The sequence below is a fragment of the Vigna unguiculata genome, chromosome 6, assembly GCF_037176805.1.
Source record: "Vigna unguiculata cultivar grain cowpea cultivar isolate G323 ecotype 2 chromosome 6, ASM3717680v1, whole genome shotgun sequence".
Taxonomy (NCBI): Eukaryota; Viridiplantae; Streptophyta; class Magnoliopsida; order Fabales; family Fabaceae; genus Vigna; species Vigna unguiculata.
In genome coordinates this window covers 30,589,624-30,613,476 of record NC_140797.1, presented here as the reverse complement: position 1 = coordinate 30,613,476, position 23,853 = coordinate 30,589,624, and the positions used below count along the sequence as shown (strand labels likewise).

The following is a 23,853-nucleotide window of genomic DNA, read 5'->3' as shown; positions in this document are numbered from 1 at the left end:
ATGCCTATTACTACATTGACCTTGAATATATAATGTCATGTTTTTTAACATCATGATTGTTCTTATTTTAGTACTTACAATGAATAAAACATATTGAGTGGTAGACCAAATGCAACATCTCAAGATATATATATATATATATATATATATATATATATATATATATATATATATATATATATATATATATATATATATATATATATATATATATTATACAATGACAATCAATAACAATCATTGTGCAAGCTAGTATTGAATGACTTTTAATGACATATAACTCTTGGAATCAAATACATTAGTGTATGTCCAAAGAACGTGACAAAACATTTTGTTAATATATATATATATATATATATATATATATATATATATATATATATATATATTATACTTTTATCAAACTTTATTTAGAATTAACTGGTTAGACTTTTGCAAAATAATCTATTTTTGAAGTTTATTTTAGGATTGTGGAATATACAATATTTCATTTCTATTTTAAAAAAGAATACTTTTAACGACTGTTCATATCAGAACTGCGGTTATAAATGACTTTTAAAGAACTATGGTATTTTTCATACATATGACAAAGTTGAAACCATTGTCTATTTTTCCTACTTTCAACAACGAATTGATTAATTAATGACAGGTTAAATAACCGTCTTTAAAAATCTTATTTCACCATCTTTTAAAGTCTTTTTTCCACAATAAAAAAAAATATATACTCTTTTTATAATATATATATATATATATATATATATATATAAATATTCTTTTAAGAACTCAAAGTCCTAAAATTATAATTATAATTATATCTATAGTTATAGTTATGTGTATTTATTATGTATTACAGACTACTATATGCATAATAAGTTAGTGACATTATAGGTTGAAAAGTGTTATGGTACATCTAATATGGTTCCTTTCATTCTTGTCTATTAAATTTAAATTGAAATGTATGTTTATGTGCATATAGAAGGTTAAATGATATTAACTTAACCACTCTTTACATAATTTTTTCCTCTCGGATTAATTTCCTAAACATTTAAAGAATTTTTTAATAAAATAATCATTTTTTAACAAAAAAATCTTTAAAAATTACGGTTAAATTAATTTTAATTTATGAAGAAAATAAAACTTCCTTTTTATAATATATTTTTTTCCTGAAAAATTTATAAAAATCATGCCATAAAACTATTGGTGAGGTTTGTGTGTAAAACATTAATTGAAGAAGAGATTTTTTAATGATGTAGTGGTAAAAGTTAGGTTGAGAATTTGAGGGGAATATAGCCATATCCTTCCTTTTGGTTGTTTATTGAAGAAAAATGAGTGAATGAAGTCCAGCTCTTGCGCAACACTTTGATGATAATGAAAACGAAAGTGAAAAGAATCTGAAAAGAAAACTAGCAAACACGGTTCTTTCATGTGAACTCAGACTATAAAAAAGAAAGAACACAGATAAAGGAAAATTCATAGCATCTTCATATGTCACTTACAAATAAAGCTACCTTATAACAGCTGCATGTTCAAGGATATTTCTTTAGAATAATATTTTGTAATACTTATCCACTTTATTTGCATTTTAAACTTGATATCTAGGCATTATACGAAATATAATAATTTTTTTACGTTAATGAAATGATTATTATTATTAAATATATTTTTTATTTTCATATATTACAAAAATTATGTATGTTAATTAATTACATATTATATGAAAATAAGAATATTTAAGTGATTACTAATGCGAAAAATAAAAAAATAATCTAAATGGCTTCAACTTTGTAATCCACACTTGACTTTGATATCTTTAAATATCCCAAATCTTGTGTTTTATTTGAGGAATTATATATAATACTAACCTTGATGATTTATGTGTAGTTACTCACAAAATTGTTAATTTTTATTATGTTTTCTAAAATAATAATATTTAAAAATATAGAATTTATTTCCGAACACATACGGTGTTAATTAATTATATTTAACTGGTTTTTATATAATTTTTGGACATAATTATAAAACGACACAGAAATTTAACTGGTTTTGACTTCCTTTGTACTTTAATTTTAAAGATCTTTTTGGCGTCTTGTTAACTAATTGGTGTAGTAAAGTAGTGATCGAAGAATCAATAATCCATTATGGGCAGCGTTTTAATAACAATTTTAATAAAAATATATTCATTTTACACAGTATTTATTTGATTCAATTAAAAATTGTTATGCATTTATAAAAACAACTTCTCAATTATACTATCCCATTTAACACCGATTTAAGTTTAATCTTTAAATAAAATTCAAATTAACTAATGGTTTTAGTTTTCAGTGAAACACTATTTTTTTTTTCTTAATTTGTCTCAAATAAATTATATAAAATTTTTATTTATAATATACAAAAACAATATATTTATTAAAACATTAAAATTGTTTTACTAATTAATATATTTATTATTGTTCTTAATAGACGAAAAACTTTAAATTAGACTCACTTTAACTAGAGGTACGTATACACTTAAAATATTAACTAAAAAATTGATGATAAGAGTTATATATATATATATATATATATATATATATATATATATATATATATATATATATATATATATATATATAAAACATAGAAATGATAAATGATGTCATAGAAATGCATTAACATAATAGCTAACATACATTAATAATTTTTTCAGTAAAAATTCAATCAATTTTCTCAACCATTATCCTTATTAAAACTATTCAACATATTTTAACATATACAATAAAACAAAAAGTAGTCAAAAACCACTTCTAGATTACTAACAAGTCGTTCATTTAGTTAATATTGAATTAAAAAATAAGGTTTCCAAAGGACAAAAATCTAGAAAGAGAGATTTCAATAAAAAAAAAAAAACAGTTACTTAAATAACCAACAGAAATTAATTATATCTTTTTTCTTACTATATATCAATAGCATGATACAAAAAATGTTTCATCAGACCAACCTTGTGAGTTTATTATTAGTAAAATTTAATAAAAATTTTGAAGTTATTAAATGACATACAAAAAAACTAGTTTTTCTTAGAAAATTATATTTTTTGACTTAATTTTTTTTAATCTTATTTTTTTTATGTGACTTAGTTTGAGTTATTAATTATTTAAAAAAAATAGTATATTAATTAATGATCCACACTATATAAAAAATAAAAGATAAAAATAAAAAAATAGAAATCATAGCATGGTTATCTTGTTTTTATATTTGTGTCAAAATTTTGAAGTCACACAATTAGAAGCAACAACATTAATAACATATATAAACGTCGTATGAGTGAAGAATCTGAAAGAGGACCAGTCCAGAAGGAAAGTGCAATTTTACGTGTAATCTTTGGCCAGCAAAACATGGGCAGTGCCAGCCAAAACCCTTGTCGTTGAAGCATCGTCCAAGACACTAACATCACATTTCTTTGCTTTCTACGCATATAAAACCCACTTCACACACCCTCTCTCCACATGCACACACTAAACAAAAACCACCAAAAACCAAACAAAATTTCAGACCCTTTTGATCGATACTTACAATATTAATTTGATGGAGAAGAAGGGTACAAGGTGGTCGTTTAAGAAGCTGAGCAAGGAGTTGTGGCCACGGAGGTTGTCGTCGTCGTTTCGAGGAAAACGATTGCACATACACACCTCCATCGTCGACAACGTCGTTTACAAGATTGTCTCTGTCGTCGAAGGGGTTGTGATTGTTTCCACGCTTTGTGTTTTCTACCTTTGTTGTGGTTGCCACCTTTGAGTTCTTTCTAACCATGTTCATTAGATGATTTTCCAGAATTCGTTTGTTCCTTCAATTTTTTTAAGGCTGGTTTTGTTCATTGGCGTGAGTTTACTGTGATGTTGTTGATTTGATCGATGCATAGAATAAATTAGTCACGTATTTCGATCAGGTAAAATAATGTATTGTAAAGATTAATTATTACATTCAAAATATTGTTAATTCAAAATTTCATTTCGATTTTATCGTTAAACCACGTCTCAGAAACTTCAAAGAAAAAAAATAGAAGTCCAATCAAGATTTAAGAAGGACGATATTTGTCTTTAAAACTCTGCTTTGAAGTTCAAACTTTCATTAGAATTTATCCAGATGTAAATAAGAAAAATATATTTAGATTGTTTTATCATGCGACAGATTATTGAGTAAAGGAATACCATGCCATAAATTTATGCTTAATTTATTGTTTAGATATACACCTTTATTGGTATACAACAGTTCATTGGATGTTAGAGGTGTTTTATGTTCATCTTATCATTTGAGGTTTTATGATTAATAAACAAATGATATTAAAAGTTTGGGATGTTTAAATAAATGATAATCTAGTTAGGATTACTGGAGAGATACAACACTACTGAGATGAGTCCAATCCACACATAAGGGATTGATACCACTCTTAACCCAAAACCTTAAGACAATGGGTTTATGGGTGACTCACTTGGATTCCCAACAATATCCTCCTCAAGTGTGAGTCCCTTCACATTGGTACTCCCCTCTCGAGCTAACTACTGAGTACACTTTCGATACAAGACCGATCATCACACGAACCCAAACTCTAATACCACTATTGGGTTGGGTCTATCGAGAGAGGATCATCCGGGGAGATACAACACTAACGAGATATGAGTCCAACCCACACATAAGGGATTGACATCACTCTTAACCAAAAACCTTAAGGCGATGAATTTATGGGTCTTCATTCTCATATGGTGTTCAACTTTCTCATTTTTACTCAATGTGGGTCTTAGACTCACACTTGAAATCCCAACTAGGGATGTCAACGGGGCGAGTAGGGTACGAGTAGTAGCTCCCCAGCACCCTACCCGCGGGATAAATATCTACCTCGTACTCGTACCATATCTCCGTCGAGTATCCGTTATGCGGGTACCTGCCTATTTTTTTCATATCCACGGGTATCCACGGTACCCGCGATTATTTACAAAATTATTTTAAAAATAAATATTTAATCATAAATTCAAATAAAATAAAATATATCACTGTCATAAATTTTAAATAAAGTTCAAACAAACTCAAGTCCATACATATCCAAATAATCATAAAAATAAATATAAAATGACGTTCAACACAATAAAAATTCTTTAATTAGTGCTTTGATCAACAAGTCCACTTTCTCCTATTGATTATTGAGAAAAAATTAGATTAAAATGTCTTTTACTAAAATATATATATATATATATATATATATATATATATATATATATATATATATACACACACACACATATACACATATATATGTATATACATATAATAGCTTCTCACCTACTATGGCTAGGACCTTTTATGGCATATATTGGTGCACAAACACCTTTTTTCTATATTTTCAGAGAAAGAGAATTAATATATGATCTATTTGAAGCTGCCACAGGTATGAGAATGATGCATAATTTTTTTCGTATCGGAGGGGTAGCCACTGATCTACCTTATGGTTGGATAGATAAATGTTATGATTTCTGCGATTATTTTCTAACAAGTATTGCTGAATATAAAAACTTATTACGCGAAATCCTATTTTTTTAGAACGGGTTGAGGGCGTCGGTGTTGTTGATGTAAAAGAAGTTATTAACTGGGGTTTATCAGGACCGATGCTTCGGGCTTCCGGAATACAATGGGATCTACATAAAGTGGATAATTATGAATGTTAGGAAGAATTTCATTGGGAAGTTCAATGGCAAAAAGAAGGAGATTCATTAGCTCGTTATTTAGTTCGAATTGGTGAAATGATAGAATCCATAAAACTTATTCAACAGGCTTTGGAAGGACTCTCCGGCGGTCCATATGAAAATTTAGAAATTTGCTGCTTTGATAGAGAAAAAGAGCCAGAATGGAATGAGTTTGAGTATCGATTTATTAGTAAAAAATCGTCTCCGAGTTTTGAATTGCCAAAACAAGAACTTTATGTAAGAACTTTATGTATATATACATATATATACAATATAAATATATATATATATATATATATATATATATATATATATAAGGGTATTTTTGTGAATTAAAGTTTAGTGGGTAGGGTATTTACGGATACGGATACTATGATATTTCTACCCACCCTATTAACATGCGGGTATAAAAAATACATGTAATGCGAGTAGTGGGTATTCATTTTTAATATTCGTTTCCTACCCATTGCACGTTTTATCCGCGGATACCCGCGGGTAGGGATATTTTTGATATCCCTAATCCCAACAATTAATTATATATATACTTTATTTTAAAACCTAAAATAAAACAATAGTGCAATATTGATTTTGCTAACCACAAACCTCTAATTGAACTTTCCAAAATCAATGTTTCCATCTATACATGAGTCTGAGTAACCCATCAAAGTATGTTTATCATCTCCAAAACAAAGCCTCAAATCACTAGTATCACAAATATACATCAAAATCCATTTCACAACATTACAATGTTCTCTAGTTGGATTTGACATAAACTGAGTGGTTGTACCAATAACATGTGTAATATTTGGTCTTTTACATACCATTGCATACATCAAACTACCCATCACAGATGCATAAGGAACTTTGCTCACAATGGCGGATTTTAATGGGCACAAGGAGGGGCCATGGCCCCCCCAAAATTTTGAATTTTTTTAGTTTAATATATATATATATATATATATATATATATATATATTTAAAATTTATTAAATTGTAAGTAGTATGTTTAGGAATTGATGAAAATTAAATTGAGTATTTTTTATTTATTTTATAAAGCACAATATTTAGTGTTAATAGATAATAAAACATAAAATTAAATATAATAAAGAATAAAAATATTTCGGTTTAATTTCTCTCTTGGTCCCTCTTTTTGTCCAAAAATTGATCCTACAATTATGTTAATTACACCAACAAAGCAAACCATCCATATTAAAAATTTCAATTTTAATAAAAAAGTCATTGATCTGTTTTAAAAAATTTAACGAAATTTATCATAAAAGATCAAATTATATCAATTTTTCAATAATTGGGACCAAATTGAAACTTAAAAAACTGAAGGACCAACTAAACATTTTTAAACCAAAACATGAATCAAAAGAGTAATTAAACCAAATATTTATGAAGATAATTTTTATTTTCTTTCTCATTATATTTTTAGTTCTTAACAAATTGTAATAATTTCTGACTCTCATATTGTAATCATTTCTTATTCTCATATGTTTTCTTTCTATTTTTTAAGAAAAAAAAGTTAAAAACAAATTCATTATATTTGCTCACATTTCTTATTTATCTAATCCCTTTTTTGTCTCTTGTCTCAATAATAAAAAACATTATTTTTATCTCATGAGCTTTTTGTATATTCATTTTTTTATGAATATAGAAGAAAAATAAATAATGTATTATGTGTTTTTTCATAACCGATTTTTAATTGTGACTTGACTATAATATATTTTTCTTTTAATATTTATGTGTCTCAATTGTACAAAAAAATACTATGATAAATTATTTGTCAATGTTATTTACAAAAAAAAAATATAGATTAAGAATAAAAGAATAAATTCATTTTTTAAAAGTGATAAAAAAGAAACTATTGATGAAAAGAAGATAAATTCTACTTCTTCACATATTTTGAAACATTATACTAACTATCAATTCAGTTAGAGAAATCATCTCTTAAAACATTATACTAATGATCGAATCTATTAATCTCAAAATTATATTACTTTGACCCCTCCAACATTTTTTATCAAGATCCGCCACTGTTTGCTCATATGCATCTTCTCAACTTCATTTGAAGAACTTTGTTTAATACTCATTTTTAAAATGAGTATCAAGAAGAGTGCTAATAGCATTTTCCATATGAAATCTCTACAACACCTTCATAATGTAATATTCTTTTCTCTTCTATCACATGAGATACTTATGTCAAGAATCCTTTTAGTAGCTCCCATGTCTTTCATAGCAAATGACTTACCTAATTCATTCTTTAACTTGTCAATGCTGAAAATTGTAACATCCCGGTCAGATATTACTAATTTAAATAAAATAAAATAACAGTAATATCCGCAATTAATATTCAAAGCTCTTTCCCAAAACGCGGGAAAGTTTAAACTTTATTAACGTGCCAAGATAAAATCCATAAGGTTCTAAGACAAATTATTACAAGTTCATAATCTAGTAAAATAACTGTTTACAAAAAACATAAAAGAAAAGTCCATAAAAGCTTTCCCAAGCTATCCCCTCTCTGGCTCTAAACCTCACAAATTACAAACAGATAGGGTGAGCTAACAGAATAAACTTTTATATAATCACAATTCAAATGTACACACAAACACACACTCATCAGAGAACTTTATCCTCTTATTCCACAAAATATGTCCACCGTCGTTCTACATCTTCAGATGATGACCCTAAGATATCCTTTGTTGCCACAAGCCATGACTCGTGGTTCCACCATATACAAGCCATAACTCGTAGAAACACGTGCATGACTATCATATTACGGACCACCATCCGTAACAACAGGTGGAATTTTCAATATGAACCACAATTCATATTCGCAACACAAGATTAGCAACATCACTAGCCACAACCCATGATTGTCCAATCAAGTGGAGACCCTCCGTACGAGCCACAACTCGCACACTCACATCGGTACCAACTTACTAGGCCACAACTTGGGATCACCACATGTTCACCCTCCATTCCAAGCCATAACTCAAGGAATACAATTCTGAGCCACAACTCAAGGAATGCTCCAGCAAATTCCATGTATAAGGTATCATCCAAAGCCTTGTAGACCACGCACCATCCAAAGAAACAACACCTTGTACCCTACATTATCGCCTAGCGCTGCCTAAGCGCTGCCAGGCAAGAATTAGTTGCAGATCGCATGGTAGAAGCCTCGTGCCGCCAAGCGCCACCCGCCAAGCGCCACACGCCTTAGAAGTTTCTAACTTTGCAAGTATTGTCTCACGGGATCACCTTCATCGCCAGGTGCCACGTGTTATAGTGGCCCTCTAAAATTGTAGCTATCGCCTAACGGTTTAGACCCTACTGCCAGGCGCTACACCAATATCGCGATTTTACTAGTTTTACCTTAATTCACCAAATTATAAACTCCTACAATTTATCCTGGTCCACTTGCCCCCGTGCTTACTTAGTAACAATGCACTCTTACCATTTCCCTTCGAAATCATATCCACCTTCAAACCTATTCACAAGTTAAGCCTAACATAGGGACTCTAATTCCAGCAACCAATAATCCCTTATCTCAATTTGAATTCAAGTCTTAGATAACTAATTAACCAGAATCAATCCTTCCAACCAACTCTCCTACTATTCCAACGTCAACCACCAACACTTAGTGAAATAATTGCACCCTAAGTTTACTTGGGCATTTTACAAAGAATCTCCAAATTCTAAGTTCTATTTTGTAGTTAATCTTATGCATAGTTCTGGTATCCTACACCAGATATACACTATGTTCATGTCACAATTCTCCCAACCATAGCCTAACCTTAAATTCATTTCTCCGTCTTAATCTAGGTACTTTTTCCTCACCTTCGTCCTCTGCTCAAGGTTCCTTCTTCCACTCTCATAAGGAAATTTTCCCAACAGAGTCTCAAGCCCGCATTGCACCTCACAGCCACACAATATCAATTTGTACTACACTGGCATCTGGCGACAAGATCAGTACTGCCAAGCAGTGCATGGACTTTTAGGGTAAAACTCAGAATTTTACTGCACTTGCTAAGAGCCCCAAAAATTCTCTTTGCCTATTTTCACATTTCAACCAGCAATCACGCTTATAATTGTACAATTACTCAACCTAAGCCAAATCCAGTAGCTTTTCAGTGTAATTCAAACAACAATTAATCTCTGAACATCAAATTTCCCAATTTTCACAAAACCCTAATATACACATATGATCATATGCACAATGATTCAGTCTATACCTCTAACCACCACCCAATTCCATAATTATTGACAATCCAAAAGATAACCAATTGCTAAGAACCCTTTTTTCTCGATCAGAACAACCCAAAAATCCCAAAGCACCAAAATCAAGCCAATTCTGCTTGCGTCGCCTAGTGAATGTTCATCGTTGCTAGGAGATTCATACAAAAACCCAAAAATTAGGTTAGGCTGATTGCGTCGCCTGGCGGCCAGTTCATGCCGCCAGGCGGTTCCTAATAGGAACCCAGAAATATAGTGCAATTCACATGAGTCACCTAGCGGACCTTCAACATCGCTAAAAATGCCTTAATTGTGGTTAATGTAAAAAAAATGAAATTTACTTAATAATAGGTGTAATGCCATTCAAAAGCCATTACTAGGTGGCTTTCTGAACTTCCATCTGCTCCTTAAGATGACCATGGTTTTCTAATGCCTCTCATCAACTAAGGATTCTATTTAGCATCAACTAAGGTTCGAACACACAACCACACAATTACAAAGCAAATGCACAACCAAATCAACCAATTCATGTTTCGTGATAATTCCTGCTCATCTAGGATTTTATTATCACGCACCATGGTCACACATATTTAAAACAATAAAATAATTAGATTAATACACAAAACTTGAACCCAAATCCTCTCAACATGACCAAGTACTCTCAATCACTTGAGCTAATATTATTCCTTGTCATAATTGCCTGCATTAAATGTCATAAATATTCCATTACCTGAATTTATATGAAATAATTATATATTTAATAATTTAAATTTCTCGAGGGGTCGTACAAAAATACTCTTTCCAACAATAAGTGTGCCATCAACATATAACAACATGATAACAAAATCATCATTAGAGAACTTTCTAACATATACACAATAATAAAAAAAATAATCCTCTGATAATGTTGATCACACATAAAAGATTCAAACTTATTGTACCATTGTCTTGAAGCATGCTTCAAACTGTAACAACTCTTTCTTCCAATAATCTTCCTTGCTTCCAATAAGAAAACCATCAAATTGTTTCATGTAAATATCTTCCTCCAAATTATTATGAAGGAAAGTGTTCTTCATATCCATCTACTTAACATCCAAATCAAGAGTAACAACTAAACTTAGCATAGTTTTGATAAATGACATTTTCACTACAAGCAAGAAAATCTTATTGAAATCAACACCTTTTCTTTGTCTAAAGCTTTTCACCACTAATATGGCCTTGTACCTTGGAGATGTAGAACTAGTCTCTTGCTTCACCTTGAGAATCCATATATTCTCTAAAGCCCTTTTGTCCTTAGGCAATTTTTCTGAGTCATAAGTGTGACTATCATACAAAGATTTCATCTCATCTTGCATTAAATCTAGCCACTTTTGTTTTTCTTCACTTTCCAAAGCTTCTTCAAAATACTCAAGTTCTCTACCACCAGTCAAGGTTACATACTCATCAAAGGGATACTTGGAAGATGGTTTTATTAGCTTATTGGACCTCCTAGTACAAACATGTAGTAATTCAGGTGTATCACCAAGATCATCATCATGTAACATATCATGTTCCCCTTGAGCATCATCAATTGGAACCTCTACTCCATTTCCAACCTATTGATAATCAACATCACCATGTTATTCATCATTTTTAGCATTAGTCTTAACATTATGTAGATTGCGATTAGGAAACCACATTGGACTACCATAAATGAGATTGTGATCTTTCTAGGGTGTAACCTTATCCGCCTTGTTAATATCTTCAATGGTTTAATCTTCCATGAATTTCACATCATAACTTTTGACGAGCTTCTTCTCAACAAGATCATACAACATGTAGTCTAATTCATCATGATCATAACAAATAAAGATACACTGTCTTGTCTTTACTTCTAACTTGGACCTTTCATCCTTTGGAACATAGTCAAATGCTTTACAACCAAAAGCACACAAATGATCATAACTAACATTCTTACTAAATCATATTTTGTGTGGCACCTCAATATTCAAAATAATTATAGGACTATGATTAATATAACATGCACAACTACAAGTAAAATCCTCTCCCTGAAAAGACCTAGGCAACTTTTCTTCAAAAAGCATACATCTAACACTTTCAACCAAAGTCTTGTTCATCCTCTCTACTAGACAATTCAACAGAGGAGTTTTATGAAAAGTTTTCTCATGTCTAATACCTTATTGCTTGCAATAAGCATCAAAGGGTCCATAGTACTCACTACCATTATCAATATGGATGCATTTCATCTTCTTGCCTGATTGCTTCTTAAACAAAGTATGAAATGTTTAACTTTTCAAGTACTCGATCCTTTCTTTAAAGTGCATAGACCTCTACTTTCCTGGAACAATCACGAATAAAAGTATTAAAGTAAAGTGCACTACTAAAAAACTTTACCTTCAATGGGCTACAAATCATAACACATTAATTTAAGCAACTATGACTTCCTTGAGGGAAGATGTTTCTTGAAGGATACTTTGGTTTCACTATAAAAACACTTTTAAATAGTGACCAATAATTATTAGTAACTACAGTAACTAATTTAGATACTAATTTACAAAACTAAAAATTATTGGTTACTAAAATAGTCACTATTATGAATAAAAAATTATAATTCGTCACTAAATTGGTTTTTAAAATTAGCTACCATGGTTTTGGCTTCCAAAGGAAATTGGTCACTAAAAATTAGCTACCTAGATTTTGGCTACCAAAATTAGTCACTAAGAATACTTCTCCAACTTTGTACTCTTCAATCCTAAAAACACATCCTTTTAGGCTAAGCAATTAAACCCCTATTCACTTTTATGGTCAATGGCATCACAAATTGTTTTTGTATACATAGCATTCACACTTTCTTTAGCAACCAAAGCTTTAGTCCAATACAAGTTAGAATTTTTCTCCCCTATGGTCATAACCACGTTAGCTTTAGCGAATTTCCATTTACTAGAAGTGATTCTCATAACCACTATCATCAAGCACATGCGTACAAATCAAATTGAAATGCACATTTGGAGCATATTTGACTCTTCTAAGTAATAATTGCACTCCCATGTTGGTTTGTAAGCAAACATTACCAACACCAACAACCTTTGATACACCATTATGACCCATCGTCAACACTTAAAAATTACTAGAAGTGTAAGATGTGAATAACTCCTTCCTCAATGTAAGATGCAATGTAGAGCCATCACCAATTATTCACACACTCTCATTAGATGCAAGATTAACAAATTAATAATCATGAAGAATAACATCATTACCAAATGTAGTTGTAGTAACATGAACATCATCATGACCATTCTCCTTTTTCTTGCCATTCTTGCCTTTGTTATCCTTTTTCACTTAAAACAATATCTTTGGATGTGTCAAGGTTGTTTACAATAATGACATTCTACATTCTTGTATCTTGGCTTAGACTTGCTCCTACTTTTCTCTTTACCATCCTTTAATTTATTTTTTTGACTTCTCCTTTTTTTTTTTGGGACCAACACCTTAAACTGAAATGAAGAACCATATGTCTTACTTCTCACTCATATCTCTTTATTGAGAGCATCACTCTTTGTCATATGAAAATAAATAATGTCATGACTTTTTAATTGAAACAAAAAATATTTTGTAAGACTCTAGTAGAATATTTAGTAATTGATAACCATTTTTGACATTTGATCTAAGAGCCCTTAAACTCATTTAAGTGACCTAAAATCGAAGAACTCTCCTCGTACCTTAATTTATATAATTTTAATAGTTAAATTGGACACAACTTGATCGAGCTTGTTGCTTTGATAGTGGTACAAAATGCATAAACAGATAAAATCAGTTCAAAAAAAATATTAATTAATCATAATTTTAATTTTTATCTTAAAAAGCTAAAAATAAACCTAACATTTTGGTAATTTTTCATTTTACGTGTAAATTTTTTATTATTAATAAATATTGATTAATATTATTGAAATGTAAGTATGACACATGTTTTTGATTTAAAATTTTCATATATACTTAAAAGTTAAACATCTATAAATCTGTATTTATTTTAGTTTTTAGCATCATACAATTACGTCATTATATATTTTTCAAATTATTTGGTGGTGATTCTATTCAAAGTAAGGTGTATGATGACTTTGTAAAAACATTTTCTGCTTAGTATGTTCTTAGCTTATGAAAGAAGAAACTTACTTTCATTGGTTGGATGAATATAAGTAGAATAAAGTTTCTAAAGGTGCTCTTGAATCGATAAAGAGAACATAGAATTTATATTTCCTAGGTCAATTATTTGTTTGAAGGAATAATGTCTATATATTCCATTCTTTAGGTATGCATTTGGTTGAGTTTGGTGATATTATTGAGATCATGCATGTTAACAATGGTGGAGTTTGAAGTTGACACTTCGAATAGGAAAACATTGAATCATGTGGAATAATTCATAAAGTGAAGGATGAATCACGATATATAGTGGTAAGAAGATCAAGAAAGGAAAACAAAATGTTTGGCTAGAAAAAGGAGTTTGGTAATCTTGCATTATGTAGATTTGAAGTTGATACTTCAAATAAGGTAGAATGAGTTAACCATAAGGTAGGTTTGAAGTTGATACTTCAAATAAGGAAATTTTGCATTATGTAGATTGCGTCAAGTGAAGAAACCACAATATATATATATATATATATATATATATATATATATATATATATATATATATATTAGTAAGAAGATGAAGGGAATAAAATAAAATGATTGACTATGTATGTTGATGTTCACACTTGACACTCATTAACTTTTGTTGCGTATTTATTATAAGAATGCTTCGAAATATTAAGGACTCTAATAACATCCATTAACTTCAGCTACAAAGAAGTAAAATAAAAACAAAAATATATAAAATCTTTAAAGTGTCTTGAACCCACTTAAAATATTATTTAAAACTTAAAAATATTAAAAAAAAAAAGCATGGCCTCAAGTCCCACAAAGGAAAAAGAAATAAAATATAAAAATATAAAATCCCATGCATTGTCTTCTGATATTTGTTGAGATGGAAATTAAAGGGTCAATGGTAGATTTTCACGTTTTGGGGGAGTGAAAACAATATATTCAAAATTTATATATTTACTATTATTGTAATTAATTCAATAAAAACGAATACATAATCTAGTACAGTTATAATTATCAAAGAAATTACACATATTTAAAGGAAATGTTATCATTTTTTCATATTTTTGAACTCATGATAATTGAATTATAATAACATTTTTCAGTTAACTTTTTTCGATGTAAATAACCATATTATCTGTAAAATATTCATCTTCCATTTTATTAACATGCATTTGATTCAAAAAATATTTACAAGCTTTCATTTAATTGTTATGCGATAAATAACCATATTATCATGTTTTCATCTTCAGTGGTTTCTCTGTCAACTTTAAAAAATAAATTTATTCTTTTGTTTTTCATTAATATACCTATTTAAAAAATAAGTTTAAGACTAAAAAATAATTTATCATAATCTAATCAAAAGTTGAAAGACATAATTACTAAAAAAAAAACTATGATAATCAAGTTACAATTAAAAATCGACTATGAAAAATCACATAGTACATTGTTTCTTCTTCTATATTAATAAAAAAGGAATATACAAAAGGTCATGCGATAAAAAACAATGCTAAATGTTAAACAAATAATTTACTATCAAGTGAGACACGAGAAAATTACCTTATTTATTTAATAATGGAAGAGAAAATATGAAAAAATAAAGATAGAAATACTGAGTTTATGTTTAACTTTTTTTAGTAATAAAAGAAAATAAATAAACATGAAAGAAAAATGTAACATATGAAAAACTCAAAAGACAATAAAAGAGTAAATAGAAAATATCTTAATAATTTTATTTTTTTATATATTTAATTTTATATTTTATTATTTATTATTGCACTTTATAAAATAAATAAAAAATACTTATTTAATTTTTATTAATTTTGAATATAATATTGTTTAATTTTAAAAAATAAAAATTTTAAAAATTTATATAATTTAAAAAAATTTAAAAGTAAAATAAAAAAAATTAAAAATATTTAGGGAGGGGGGCGTGGCCCCCGCCTACCCTTGCATCGCCGGTGAAAAGGGTTACAGGTGATAAAAAAAAGGGTTAATTATGTTTTTGGTTCCTGAATTATTAAGCAATTTTTATTTTAGTCCCTTTTCTAAAATTTGCTCTAAATAATCCTCGTCCTTTCAAAATTCATGGAATTAGTCCTCGATATCTAACGCTGTTAATATTTTTTTAAATGTGGCAAACCGTATCCTACGTTAACAAATCTATTTCAACATGTGACAAATTTTTTAATTAAAAAATAAAATTGATTTTCCAGCTAATCTTCTTCTCCTTTGTTAGGCTAGGTTTCTCTCCCAAATCTCCATTAGAGCTTCTCTCGCTCCTTCCATTCTGCAAAATCCAAAGACACAACAAATCTTCATCTTTTTCTTCTCTCTCGCGTGGGATGTAGCTTCCCCTTGTCTCCCCATTTGAGCACGTAGACGTTGTTGTCACACCTTGCATCTATTGTTTTTCTTCCGTGCACGAGAACCCTAATCCAGCCACCACTCCATAACTACAACTGTTTCGTCCGTTCAGAGCTGTCGCTGGTGACGCCACTTGGGGTCGAAGTGCTTGCCTGCGTCAACCACGTCAGCCACCGCGCGAAACCCTTCTATTTCTATTTGCTCACACGTGTTCTCCTTCAAGCTTCCATGGCTTCTTCCTTCCGCGGGCCACACGGGATCCACTACTGTTAGCACAACGATTTTCGCAATCGGAGGCACCAATTCCCCATTTAATTGTTTTTGTTTTTTTTTCTGATTAGTTATTCTTCTTGATTTTGGGTTGTTTTTATTGATGATGAAAATGTGAGCTTTGGGTTGTAATTCATGAGTGTGCGTATTTGAGGATGAAGATTCTCTGTGTTGGTTTTGTGAAAATGAAAAAAATGTAGTGTGTTTTTGTGTTTATTGGCATTGATGGAAGAATATGTGGTTGTGTTGGGTGATGGAGAGGGTGAAAGTGGAATGAGATGGAGGTGATATTTTGGAGGAAGGGTAAGTAACATTGGAAATCCAGGTGGAGCTGCCCCACGAAAGGTGAAAAATTAATTTTACTTTTTAATTAAATAATTTGCCACATGTTTGAATAGAATTGATGATGGAGAATACTGTTTGCCACGTTAAGAAAAATATTAACAGTGTTAGATATTAGGGATTAATCCCATGAGTTTTGAAAGGATAAGGATTATTTATAACAAATTTTAAAAGAGGAACTAAAACCAAAATCGCTTAATAATTCATGGACCAAAAACATAATTAACCATAAAAAAAAAATATGATGCACACTTAAAAAGTTAAATTTAAAATCTTAAGGATATTTGTCGCCTTATGTGAGGTGTAAAATTTATTTTATTTAACTATTATGATTTAGCGTTTGTTAAACCGACGCTTTATGAAGACGGTAGAGGGTATAACCGACGCAAATAAAAGAATTTTTTAATTTGAAAAGCTGAACCTCGTATTCACTTTTCACTACGCATTTACGCTTTTAACTTTCGTTTTGCATTTCTCTTGCTCTTCTTCCGCTCTCAACTTTTGTGTTTATTTCTAGTTCGCATTCGCATTTCCCCTGCTCTCATCAGAGCAGCGCTTGAGGAGAGGAACCTCGTCGGAGTTGCAATTATGTTGCCGTCGACGGTGCCTCTTGAGGTGTAAGCTTTAGTAAGCAATCTGTCCTAAAATATTTTGTCTGGTTGGTACGATCACTGTTCGTTGACGAAGAGGCTGCATTTATGTTTTTGTTGTGGAGGTGAATATTTCGTTGGTGCAGGTGAAAACATTTGTGAAGAGTTGTGAAGGTGTGTCTCCGATTCTGCATTTAACTTTCCATTTAAGGTGAGTCCCACCATGCCTCAGAGAAATTCCTTCATTGATGTATTAAAACTGGTGTCTTTGCTTTTAGGACCATGATAGATCCCCAATATCTTCAATATCTAAGAAACAGTCCCCCTTTACTTCCCATTGCAGTGCACGACATTGTTTACATTGTTTCATTCCTTCTATTAGCATTACCTGACATGCCAGAATTTGTGTCTTTGTTTGTACTGTATCCGTAAAACAACAAGTGGTAAAATTTAAAAATCACTATGAGAAAAACGACAAGGGACAACCCCGGTCCCATTTTCATTTTTGTCTATGTATAATTGATGAAGATATGTGTGTATCTATGTGATATAGCTTTACAAAGTCATTTACAAGGATCTATCAGAAACAGAAATATTGGCATGAAAGCTTAGGTTCATTGCATATTCTCATCAGTCGTAGTACAAGAAAAAGTGTGTTAAAGTAAGGATATTGCAATTCTCGTTAAGTTCAATATCAATTTCACCATACATTTCAAAATATGCAAAAGATTGTACTGTATAAAATTCTGATATATATCACATATATGTGTTAAAAACAGTAGGATTTTATTGTATACCAGGACCAACTCTTTCCTTTTATTAGGTACAACCTAACAAGTAACTACTATTGTTTTAACATGATGAAAATTGTGTATTTTGATGATCGATTCAAGAATGTGAGTATGCGTATCAGTATCTATCTATTTGCTCTGTGATCAATCCTATAGCCTTGTAAGTCTTAACAGTTTCAAACATTTAATCAGGTTAAGCCATAGGTCTCTTGGCCCTTAGAGTGTAGGGTACAACGTGGGGCTGGTGAACCTTGTTTGCTTGGACCATCACTTTTTTCTTTTGTCTTTGTCTTGTGGCTTCTGACTCAAGTGAGGGCAACAAGGCCTCTGCTCTCCTAGAGCACAATGTTCAAACCATGAAAGCCTCACCAATCTTTTAAAGAACTCTTAATTCCATCACTAATCTTTCATCTACAGCATTCAGGAATTATTTTTTACTTTTGACATGCCAACCAATAAACAACTCCAAAATCAGGGGAGTTGTATACAACCCTGATGTGTGATTGTTTTAACAAAAATATATTTATAGTGATTATACATTGTTTTTTGCTCTATTTATTGCTTTTTGGTATATCATAAAAGCGAAAGTAATGACTATATGTTTATTTAGCTTTCAGATGCCTCTTATGTGAAGGCCCCTTTTCAGCTTAAGCATGAATAATAAGGCCTAACTTATTATACAAAAATTGAATTTATTCTTGGAGGAATGTTTGCATCGGGCAGCTAGGACTAATAGTCAATGAATTTTTAGGGTAGAAGGAAAAGTAGTGTAAATTACAAACTAACTGAGATACAAGAGTGACTCAAATTGAAATCTGAAATGAACTATCAGTTCATCTGCATATTTGCATGACTGTTCAAAACTTTCCCTCATTCACAAAAGAAAGTGAGCTAAACATGTCTTCATCATAATGAAGTCGTCATTAATTTTTTTATCCTTCAATTCTTTGTTTAGGAACTAAGATCTCTTATTTGTCTGTCTAATTTGTTTAATTTAGCTGGTAATCAACAAAGAGCAATTTGATGCATACATAATATATATTTTATATATGGTTGATAGTATCCTGACATTCTGTCAACACAGTATTTATGTTTGCCCCCTTTTGCTACCATATATATATATATATGGTTGATGAATCCTCTTCTCATGATTCTGGCTGAAGTGAGGAACAAAAGATCAGAATTGGCCGAGTTGGTTCCCAATGAGGAAAACCCAGTTGAGACATTAAGTGCTTATCCAATCCAAGTTGCATTGATAAAGGGGTTAGATATAACTAGAATTTCATCGTTATGAGTTTAGTAGGAGAAAAAGAGACCTTCCGCACCTATTTATGAGATTTGGGCCAAGTATGGAACCATCTCAAATGCTGCAAACAAAAACAGAGCCACCAGTAACATACAAAGCAAAAATTTTCCCAAGTTTAAACCACTAAAAATTTTGTTTATGAAACACTTGCTTAGTATGAAGAAGACAACTCTACAATTATAGATTATTGTTATTATTATAAATAACAATATCTTTTAGGTTGGATAGAAAGCACTAATATTAAAAACAGTGCAGTTAGACAACCTTCAAAAGCAGTGTATGTCATCTATAATTGATTATCAAAGTCCAATTAATGTTTTGAAAACAACTTTGAACCCGTCTTGGACCATGTATGTTGGCTGATAATTTCATGTGAAACATGCAGAAAAATTGACTGAGACCGGATGTATAACATGCTTAAACCTTCAAGAAGACTTAGAGATAAGTTCATTAATGGGGTCCATGAATTTGGTTCAAAGGCAATGAATCAAGCTTCTTACAACTCAGATGAAGGATTAGGTGTTCTTGCATACGGTGTATTTGTAAGAAAATCTTTAAGTCATCATATGTAAGGGCCCATCCCATTTGCTACAATATGGGTTTAAACTCATCTACAAGGTATTGGTTGACCATAGAAGAAGGAGGAAATGAGGACAACTTAGGTTATGTATTTACTAGCTATGATAACATCCTTTCTGTTCATCAAGTTGGCTTAGTAACCCAAATGGTGTATGATGCATACATGGAAGTAGTAGATATAAGCATTCGTTATGACGACTTTGACAATGAGAATATGTATGAAGGAGAGTTCCTTAATGCTGAGGTGCAGAGGTTTGATCATATGTTAGCATCTACCAATGAAACCATTTATGACGGAGCAATCGAGTTAAGGTTATAGAAAGTTGTTAATGAACCCATGAGGATATATAGTACATGTATGTTTTAATAAAATGTTTTTAATTTTAGTGTTATAAAATTAAAATATTCTTTTAAAAAAAACAAGTTGATCTAACTTAAACTTATTTAATTATGGACTAAACTGATGTGGTGGGCTATTTTGATGGTAAATCAAGGTTTTTTGTTTATACTCCCATATTTGTCTTGTGTAAGTGTGTAACAACACAAAAGAGAAACTGCTTCCTCATCCAATCAAATTTTTTTCCTCACTCCACTGTAGAAGCAAACTATTTAAATACCTTTTCATCTGCTACACAGCCGCCGCCACCTGTTACTGTAGAGGAAGAAGAGAGAAAATGCTAAAAAAAACTCATTTCAAAAAGATTTTATTTTTGAACAATATATTTTATGTGTAACACTTTTCATTTAAGAATGTTTCGAAAAGTATTATATGCTTTTTGGAAAGTTTATTTTGAAAATCTATTAAAAAAATGTTTCCAAATGCATTTAACATGTTTCAAAATTTTTAATTCCAAAATCTCATTTCAAAAATTTCGTTCGGAAAAATATTGTTCTTGAAATTTCGAAAATCCAATTTTTTTATAATAATAAATTGATATTTTTTAGTGTTGACGAGGTGGAGAGAGAAATTAAAGGGTGCAGGAAGGAGTAGCTCCCAAAAGACCACAGCAACGCAACAACACAACATTCCCAAAAGCCTTAATATAGGGAGCACCTCCATATTTTCTTCTTACACTCCGTATCTACAAAAATGACATAAATATCCTTCACTAGAAAATGATTTAAAATCCTAATATTTCCTATTAATTCAAAGCATGAGCTTTGTAACGCTTCAGATTTGCAGTCCGTAATGTAATTTTAGATAAAAAGTATTTTGGATTTAAAATTGGTTTAAATATTATTTTGGTTCCTGTTTTGGTTTAGTTTGTTCAATTTGCTCTCTTATTTTTACGCATTTAATTTGGTCTCTGATTTGCTAAATTATGTTTAATTTCGTCCTTTTCGTTGATGTCGTTTAAATTGATAACGACAGGATGTATAGGCTAATACTGCTGACATTATGATTATTTGTGTTTTGTTCAAATAAGTCTTTATTTTAGTTAAATTTGTTCAATTTAGTCCCACCCTCCATTTTATGACCCTTCACCACTACCTCTACCACCATCATCGTCGTAGCCACCAACTTTATATGATCTTTTTCTTTATATGGTATTCAATTTTTTCATATGTATTCATTGTAGAACTTAGACTTACTTGGATTCCCAACCATTGTAATATTATGATCTTTGGATACAAAAACTAGGAATATCCCACAAATGCTCACTTCTTTCAAAATATCCATGCCTCAACTTATTAACTTATCTACATGACCTTGTTTCATGCATTAGTTTCTTCAATGTTTAACCACTTGTCTACCATTTCTGATATGAGATCATCCATAACAACTTAAATGGTTGGAAGTGTTGTATTGCTTTGTTATCATATACTTGAGGTCCATACCCATTTGCTACACTTATTATTCACATAGTTATTCTTACACATACCAATAACAAATGATTATTTGTTTCCTTAATTAATCCGCAGATAGCACACATGTTCCTATCTTATCTAGTAGAGCTTTCCTCAAATTTTTATAACAAAACATCTCACTCTCACTAAACTCTGTTTGAGATTTTGATAAGAACACAACATAAATAGATTTTCAGGTGTGAATGATCACTACCCTTAAGAATTTATCCACATAGTATATGTGTAAATTCCCTAGGTACAACAAGAATGTGTCTATATGTCGAGGAATTCAGAACTAACAAGAAGAACTCTTTTAAATAGTAAATATAAACCCAAGATCAAAGATAAAGAGAAGAGAAAAGAATAAGTGAGAGTGAAAGAAGAGATATGTGAGAGTTGTGTATCTTTGGATGTGAGAAAGAGCACCTATTTATAGGTGGTTAGAGACTTAAAACAACCCACAAATTGTGGAAATAAAACTATGCAGTTGGGAGATATTTTGCAATACATTATTAAACTCAATTTTTAGACAAACGCATCATATTTAGTCTTGTTATAAACTAAATTTGGGCTAAATAAACGTTAACAAAAAGTTAGCTTATTTGAGTTTTATTTTATAAATTCTTTCTCTACATGTAAATAACCAAATGACAATTTACAATTTTTCTTTCTCTTCTCACATCTAGCCTCATAAAAGATGATATACAATTGTAATGTCTTATTACTTTAGTTTGGGTTTGAATATTCCAAATTTTTATTATGATAATGATTGAAAGTGTATTAAGTCTATGTAAGAATATTTTATATCATCAAAGATCAAAGAGCATTGTTATTATATGTGGCATGAAGGTAAGCTAATGTCCATAAGTAAAATGTTTTTGCATACAACTAACAAAATGTTGTTGACTAAGCCTCTAGCTGTTGAGAAGTCCATGCATAACTTGAACTTAGTGAATGTAGGTGTTATGGGCCATAATTCAAATGATGAGGAAATAAAGCCCAACCCAAGTGAAGTGGAGAACACAATTGGAAAAGACAAGCCAAAGCTGAAAAGAAATCCTTCTAGAAACCGCCAAACACCTCTGAAATTTAAGGATTACAAAATGAATTGATTATGTTAGGTTTTCCTTTATTCTGTTGAGATTTATTTGTTTTGCTGTTTTAGAAATTACTTAATGTTGTCTCTTTCTTTGCCCATATATATGGTTTTCGTTATGAATAAACTAGAGAATATTTTGGGAGACAATTGTGGTAGTGGAGGTTTTTTCCCTTTCCCTCAAAGAAAGGTGGAGTTTTATTGTGAAATTCCATAAAAAATGTATCATTAGTGCTTTCATTGAGAATTTTCCCATGACTCCCTCTTTTGTTTCTTCCAGTGACACTCAACTTTCTAAATTGATTGAAAACCATCTTATCTTACAACGGGAATACCAACGCTTAGAAGACCGATTCACGCTCTTGGAAAGCAAACTTGAAAATCTTGCTTCACCTTCTTCCACACATGCAACCAAACACTATATGAAATTAGAGATACCTCGTTTTACGGGAATGACCCTTTAGGGTGGATAGTGTTTTGAGTATCACTAAACACCAACAACGAAAAGAACACGTATTGCTAGCTTTTACATGGAGGGGGAAGCTCTTAGTTGGTATCAATGGATGGTGGCGAATAA

At 30.5% G+C, this 23,853-nt stretch overlaps 1 long non-coding RNA gene across 1 annotated transcript; it reads left to right on the top strand.

Annotated features, from left to right (window-relative positions):
- The first annotated feature begins 16,284 nt into the window (after positions 1–16,284).
- On the top strand, positions 16,285–20,704 carry LOC146885776 (uncharacterized). Its single transcript, XR_014995703.1, has 3 exons — positions 16,285–17,069; positions 17,584–17,867; positions 20,139–20,704. It is a non-coding gene; the product is annotated as an uncharacterized LOC146885776 (long non-coding RNA).
- The last annotated feature ends 3,149 nt before the right edge of the window (positions 20,705–23,853 follow it).